Source organism: Arachis ipaensis, chromosome B06 (genome assembly GCF_000816755.2).
Source record: "Arachis ipaensis cultivar K30076 chromosome B06, Araip1.1, whole genome shotgun sequence".
Lineage (NCBI taxonomy): Eukaryota > Viridiplantae > Streptophyta > Magnoliopsida > Fabales > Fabaceae > Arachis > Arachis ipaensis.
Window position 1 is genome coordinate 6688396 of NC_029790.2, and position 7914 is coordinate 6696309.

At 28.5% G+C, this 7914-nt stretch overlaps 1 long non-coding RNA gene across 1 annotated transcript; it reads right to left on the reverse strand.

Annotated features, from left to right (window-relative positions):
* On the reverse strand, positions 108-3225 carry LOC110263125. The gene is made up of 4 exons (XR_002348214.1): positions 3025-3225; positions 1979-2363; positions 799-1888; positions 108-675 (listed from the first exon to the last, which is right to left on the reverse strand). It is a non-coding gene; the product is annotated as an uncharacterized LOC110263125 (long non-coding RNA).

Genomic DNA, 7914 nt, shown 5'->3' on the forward strand with positions numbered 1-7914 from the left:
TCATTTCAAAGTATAGGTAGTAAATTTATTGTGTTAAATTTTTAAGAATAATATAAAATTTTACAATAAATAAATTCTATTTAATCAAAGAAATAAAGTTATTAAAATCTTTTTTCAATTATTTAATTAATGATAAATCTAAGGAAAAGAAACTAATCGCATTCTGCATAGTAACAACAACAACAAACATAATCATTAGTGAATGAAATTATACACGCATAAAACTCAATAGAGCAAAAACCATGGGGGTCGACGATTCTACTTCTGATTGTGTTGAATTGGAGTAGAATATTGAAACCCTCGGCTTCGGCAGCAGGTTCGGCAGCGAAGGTGGAGGCAGTCTTTCTTGGCTTGGTTAACGCAGTCTCTGCAATTTGTGCCGCTTCCTAGACTCGATCCAGACGAAGAAGACCAGATCACGGTGAACCCGATCCGATTCGACTCATCAGAGAAAGACACCGAAACGTCGTCGCTTGGGTTTGTGGTGGTGTTTCTCTCACTAGATGGACCCAAACCGAAGGAGTAGTAGCTTGGTTGATGATGATCAGGCCATATCTCGAACCCTCGGTTGGTGGCGGTGCTGTTGGATGTAGATCTCTTCGTTTCTCAATAGCAATTGGATGTTGTTGTTGTTTTCTCCTTGATCTTCTTCTTTTTGTTTGCTATGATGTGGACCTAGAAAAACGAAGAAGATAACATCCATAGGAAGAAGCTTACAAGATGTATAAGTCCAATTATGTTAAACAAGTCCACCACTGATGAACAAAAATAAAAAACTAAAACAAAGGCGCAGCCCACCTCTCTAAATTTGAGGATTTGTAACATTGGCTCTTTATTAGCTTATTCCATTAGCGAGCTCCTCCTTCAACTACCATTGGCTCTTTATTAGCTTATTTCATTAGCCAGCTCCTCCTTCAACTACCAAGACAGACAAGGTTTCAAAGCTTTGCCCAACTTTCCCTGCCTCTAATACATTGCACACTTATCAACAAATTCTTGCATCTCTATACATAAATATGTATTATATAATTAGCCAATAAATAATTCATCTCATCAAATATTTATTATTCTATTATGATATTTTATTTGATTCTCTGGATAAAGAGTTAAAAATTATCAATTACATATACATAGTTTTATCACATTTATTATTAACATTATGACTATATCTTTTTTATGCTCGAGAAACAATAAAATATTTTTTTTTCTCTTTTACATTAATTCTAAAATCATTCTTTTGAATTTTAAAATTCGTTTCTCTTAACCTCCAATACTAATCAACTTATTCTTTTCATTTTAACAATGAAATATAAGTTTTGACAGTAAATCACATATCCCAAAAATAAAATAATCGCGAGGCAATGGTACAAAGTCTTTCTTTGACTCTTCAAATCCAAAAACAGAATAAACATATAAGTGAAAAATTCTATCAAGAAGAGGACTAAATAAAAAAGAATTAGTTAGTAAACTTAGATTGCCAAAAATTTCTTTCAATAGTATCCTAAGAAGATTTAGTACTCCTAAGTATAACAATTAAACCTTATCCATAAGAATTATAAACATTCTTTGACAAAGTTATAAACTAAATCTCTTTCAAGGTTAAAAATAAATAAAGTTGCGGAGAAATAAAAAGTAATAGAGTTGAGGATTCTAAATTTTTGAATGAAAAAATTACTAAAGAACTTGTTCAAACATAAATGGTAATTACAGAACCCTACTAAACTTCAAATTTTATGATCTTCACACATAAAAGTAAGCAGAAAATTAAGATGATCAAACTATATTGTCAATCAACTCCCAAAACTATATGAAGATTGATGATGAATGAAATTATTTCCTCCCACTCGAAGGCCTCTTCCTTCACCATAGCTGCTACTTCACTCATCCTCTATAAAAAATAAGAACATTTCAAACTCATTAACAAACAATAACAACTACTGTCAGAATCTATTTCAAATAAATTACAAAGCTTCATCACCTCTTCATCATCATAATCGTCATTCACCACAGATTTTGACTTATTAGAATCTCCACTCTCATTCTAAAACATTAAGAGCTCAACCATAAGATTAGTATGAATCACAATATAAGAGAGAATCAAAATATTGAGTCAACGCAATTATCAATCCTTTGTTGTAGGCCCGTATATCCTCCTCATATGCTAGTCTATTCTCTAGCATTTGCTTGATATGAAGCTTTTTTCCCGAAGAATGATAATATAATGAATTAGAGAATAAATCCTAAAACAACAACCAAAAATTGGAAATAATTGTTATCCGAAGAAAGAAGAATAATAAAAGAGAATTTGCTTTGCTCACAGCATCGAACATGGACTTTCACCTAGCACCACCAGCTTTTCCAACCTAATCGAATTTTAAAAAAACATAAGCTAATCAGAACATTAAACAGCATTGAAAATTTGAAATCTCAGAGAAAAGAAGAAAAAACGATAACAAAAATAAATAGAGAAAAAAAAAAATTTAATCCGAAGAGCTTGATTACATGGTATCAAAAATAGGAAGAGCTTGTATTTCATTGGATTTAATGAGTGCATCAAGAATTCAGAACAAAGAATATCGGTATCGTGTTCTAGTCCTTCGATCCTCCATTCTTGATTATCCTAAATAAAATCCAAATGAAATCTCCCCTTGTTTTAACAATAAACACGTGAAAGAACACAACTTGAACATTATTTGGGAAGAGCAGAAATCAGAAAACGGAACCAAGGAATGAGTCGATCAAAAAGTTGAATAAGCAAAGGAAGTAGAAAAATAGAGAATCGTTGTTCGAGAATTTTTGAAACCGAATTATACTGAACCAAATCCACCTGTTATACATAAACCTTCTGGGTGTGAAAATTTCAAAGAGAAATGCGAGGGAATCAAAACTATCTGGTATAGGAATCTGTCTCAAAACTAATTCGAACGAAAAAATAAAAATAATAAATAAAGCTCGAAGCATACTCCATTAACTATCACCAACTTAAAAGAGAGATCTAAAGAAAAGGAGTTAGTATATATGTACCAGTTTATTTCTTCCGTGGTTGAGCCTTCTGCGGAATTGAAACTCAAGGTTTGGTTATGTATTTTTGTGCGAAATCAAAAGGAAGAAGAAACTTATGAGATGGAAAGAGATGAAATGGAAAATGAAAAAAATGGGAATTGGGGAAGAACAAGAGTGAGGAGAAGAATTGAAAAAACAAAAGAGAAAAAAAGATCATCTTTCATAACTTTATAAGAGGTTAAAATGAATATCTTCTTTTCAATTTTAATTTTGAATTCAAAATTTAAATTTTAAATAACTGAAAGTATAAAACAAATAAAAAATTTATTATATAAGTAACATTTTCCTTATTAAAAACAGAAAATAATGTGGTGGATGCTATTGGTTGTGGTTTTTTATAAAGTTTATTTAGAAATTTATTTACAAATTATATTCATAACTAATTTTCACATTAAGCTAGCAATCCTAGTATGGTTGTTATGTAGACTTCACCCTTAAAAGCCGCGGTTAATGTGCAACACTAGGCCTGTTTGGGAAGTTTCAAAAGTAACTTTTTTTAGTTTTTGATTTATGAAAAGTAGTAGATTAGTAGTATTAATGTTTGGTGCAAATTTCAAAATTAAATTGCGGCTTTCTAAGAAATTATTTAAAAGCTTATAGAGAAGTTTAAAAAAATGACTTCTCTCATAATACTACTACTTTTTAGTTTTTACTACATTTTTATAAAATAAGCACTTTTAGAACTAAAAATCTAAACACAAAATAACTTATTTATAAATTATTTTTAATATAGTCATTTATTGTTTAAGCTATTTTTTCAAATTTTTTTATAGTAAAAGTAGGTTGAATTAAATAAATTTTTTATATGATCTCATATTATATATATTTACCAATATTTTTTTTTCATTATTATTACTCAACATTGCATCAAATAGAAAAAAAATCTTCATATTCTCACCAACATTATAATTGCCTGGGCAAATAAAAAAAATTAATCAAATTTTATTTTATTAGGCTCTTTTAGGATTTGAATCCTTTAAAAATTTTTAATATTTTTCTAGACTATACATAATTTTATCAAAATAATCTTATTTTTCACGGGTATATATAATGGTATAAGATAAATTTCATTTTTATTATGAATATCTTTACTAATTTCGAATATTTGTAAACAAAGATAATAATTTATCCATAAACAAAAACCAATTACAACAAATCCATACACATTCTTCAACAACTTTTTCTATTATTTTACACCCACCTACACGCATATTCCCTATTCTATAGTTTCAGTAACCCGCCCTCAATTTTCTTTGTTGGCGCATATTCATTTATCCAAATTGCTACCCATTGCACCACTTCTTGGTATAACTGGTACTTCCTTGAAAATCGAAGCGTTAATTTTTTTTAAAAGAAAAAATTGAAAATTTAAAAGGTTTATATAATAATTAAATTTAAAAATAAAATCAGAATCAAGTAATTTGATTTGAAGTTTGAATTACTTCCTAAAAAGAAGCAGCCTAACAAGTAACAACCCTATTTAACATACTTTTTTGAATTTTATATTTATAGGTTTATGATTAGATTTTCTCTCGAATACATTTTTTTAAGTTAAGAATTAAACTCGAAGCCGCGACTTCTAGGTGAGTATGAAAATATTATACCAAATTTTTTTTGGTGACTCAATATTATACCATTTGAGGTAAAGTGATTTCTTTCTATCCAATTTTTTTTTTCTATTTTGATTTACTTCATTGTTTTTATTTTAGTATTTGGCATTTGTATATATCCTTGATCTAAGGTTAGTCCGATCTTATTCTTATTTGATTAATGAAAACAGAAAATAATGTGGCCAATGCTATTGTTTGTAATTTTTTTAAAAAATTATTTAAAAGATTCTTTACAAATTATATACGTAAATTCGTAACTGATTTTCACATTCAACTAATGTGGTTATTATAAAAATCAATAAACTCCTCAAAAAACATTAACTTTACTTGTTTCAATCATCAGGTGCCTGCCTTCTCCCAACAATCATTGCCACGTGAGAGTGATGGAAAAAATAATCAAATCTCTCTTCCAATGCTTCTTTGCACGACGAGTGAGGTAAGCTATATTTTGTTTCTCTATGGAGTAACACAAAACAACACCAAAAATTTTTGGTTTCTCTCCCTCTAAATTATTTTATATTTAATTGTCAGGAAATCCCAAATACGAAGGTCTTGTTTTGCCCGTCTTCCGGTCGATATAATTACTGACATCTTTGTTAGACTTCCCATAAAATCTGTTCTCATTTGTAGATGTGTTTGTAAGGATTGGAACACATTTATTTCTGATCCAAATTTTACTAAGTTACTCTTTACTTATACACCTCCTGCTATCATGATCCGACACTACCATTCAAAAATCTTTCACCTTGTTGAATATGACCGAATTGAATGGCATGAAAGGAGAAACAATCTATTTTGCCTCAGTTTGTTTGAGGTCCTGGAACCCAATAATAGTAGCAGCATAAAACTTGATCCTAAATTTGAAATTCCTCTCCCTAATCCAAAATCAATCCAGAGTAGAAGAATTCTTGTTCATGTGCATTCTTGTAATGGTCTTTTTCTCATGAGTTCTACAAAGGAAAGTGACTTTTCACTTGTTTGCAACCCAATAACAGGTGAATTCATAAGACTTCCAAAACAACCTCCAATTTTGACACACCCTGTGAGCAAATATCTTGGTGTTTTGGTTTTCACCCAAAAACAAACCAATACAAGGTAATGAGAATTCATATCTTTAAACATGATCATCGTATGGTTGTTCAAATGCACACAGTTGGAACATCGACTTGGATAAATATTGAGGTAGATTATCCCAGGCATTTGACATATGTGTTCAAACATCCTACTTATTTTAATGGAGCACTCATTGGATTGGTAGAGATGTTGATAGAAATGCCTCAATATGGGTTTTCGATTTTGACACCATATTAAAATTCAGGGATTCTCTTTGCTTCATGTATTTTAATGAGCTGCTTATCTCAATGTGGATGATGGAAAGATATGGAGTCAGAGAATCTTGGACTCCCATTTTCCAGTATTCCATAACCAGATCTCAGTTACCTAGTTGCATGGCCTACATTGATCGTGAAAATCAAGAGTTTATGATTTTTGCGACTCCTTGGTATGATTTCAAGGTTCATGGCAAGTTTCAAATGCTCGAACATGTTCCTACTCTTATTCCACTGAACAATATTATCATCGGAGATAATGTGAAGGTGCAGAATATTTACTCATTGGATAATTCAAATTGAATTCTACTGTTTATTAGTTATAGAAAAAAAAATCTTTCATTTTGATTTTTTTTAATTAATAACAAATTTATGCTTAATTATTTTAGATTCACACTATAATGCTCACATCTTATTTTGGATGCTTAATTATTGTCTCTAACTTTTAACAGTGTTCGCAAAACTGTTAGCAAAATTTCTTTTTCTAAACTATTATAATTTGAAATATAATTTAAATTAATTCAATGTAATTTATAATCCCTATTTTAATTTTATTGGTTTAATCATCTTTAACAAAATAAAATTTTAAATTTTGAATATTGTAATTCACCAAAAAAAATAGTTAATTAGTGACTAATTTTTAGTATATTTATAACATAATTAAATAATTATATATTAACCTCGTTTACTACATGCACATTAAAATTCAATCATCGAATTAATAAAGAATGAGGTACAAGAAATTAAGATTAAGAAATTCATTACTAAATGAAGAACTAGGCATCAATCTACTGTCCTTCCATATTAAGTACATACTCCATATATAATAATCTGATTTATATAGTTAGATATATTATTGTAACAATTGCATTATACCGAGGCAAAATAATTAAAGCAAATTAACGAAAATGTATCTTGACAATTGAGCACCAGAATAATAGTACTGATGCTAATAAGAGATGGCTTAAGTCAATCTTTTTTTTTTTTAAATAATCTTAACGTAGAAAGAAAGAAAAAAAAGGTGGTTTGTTGGCATAAACAGATTGACTAATCGGTGTTTACTTAATTTAAGGTTTATGTCACGAGGCCTACTCTAAAAACTATCAAAAATATTTTTTTAAAATAATATTTATTTAGTCTCACTTTAAAAATATAATTTATACAAAAAAATAATGATTTAATTAAAAGAAATAATATTGTTTTTAGATAAAAATTACGTTTTTATAATAAATCAAAATTAAATTCTATGATCTACTATTTTTTTTTTTTACCGAAAATATGGAGACTCGAACCCGCAACCTCTTAATTGAATATGGAGAGATTATGTTATTTGAGCTATTACTTCTTGGCCTATCATCTATTATTTAATAGTAAAACAAAACACTTTTATATAAAGACAATTTTAGAATTTTGATTGGAGTATAATCTGATTGTATTTAATATAATCGTGTATGATTAATTAATAATTCATCAAGATTATTAGCATTTGCATTCTAGTTATATATTATTTGTAGTAATTACTTCATTCCTAAACAGGGGCGGAGCTTTTTTGAAATAATGGGAGGTGACTCTCCCAAACTTTTTATAAAAAAATTAGTAGTAATTTTTTAAAAAATAAAAAAAATAGTTCAGTTGATTCAAATATTTTACTATGACTTAAAGTACTCAAGTTTAATTCTCATTTCTTATTTTTATTGCACAATAATTTTTAATTTTAAATATTAAAAATATATTAGATTTGGATTGAATTGAGTGGGCCTTTGTTGGATTTCACAACACATCAAAATTAAAAGATAAAATCAAATCAAATAAAAAAATTATCTAACAAAAAAAGATAAGAATAAAAAAAATCATCTAATAAAATAAAAGATAAAAATTGTCGGTTATAAAAACACGCTGCTTTGCTAGTAGCT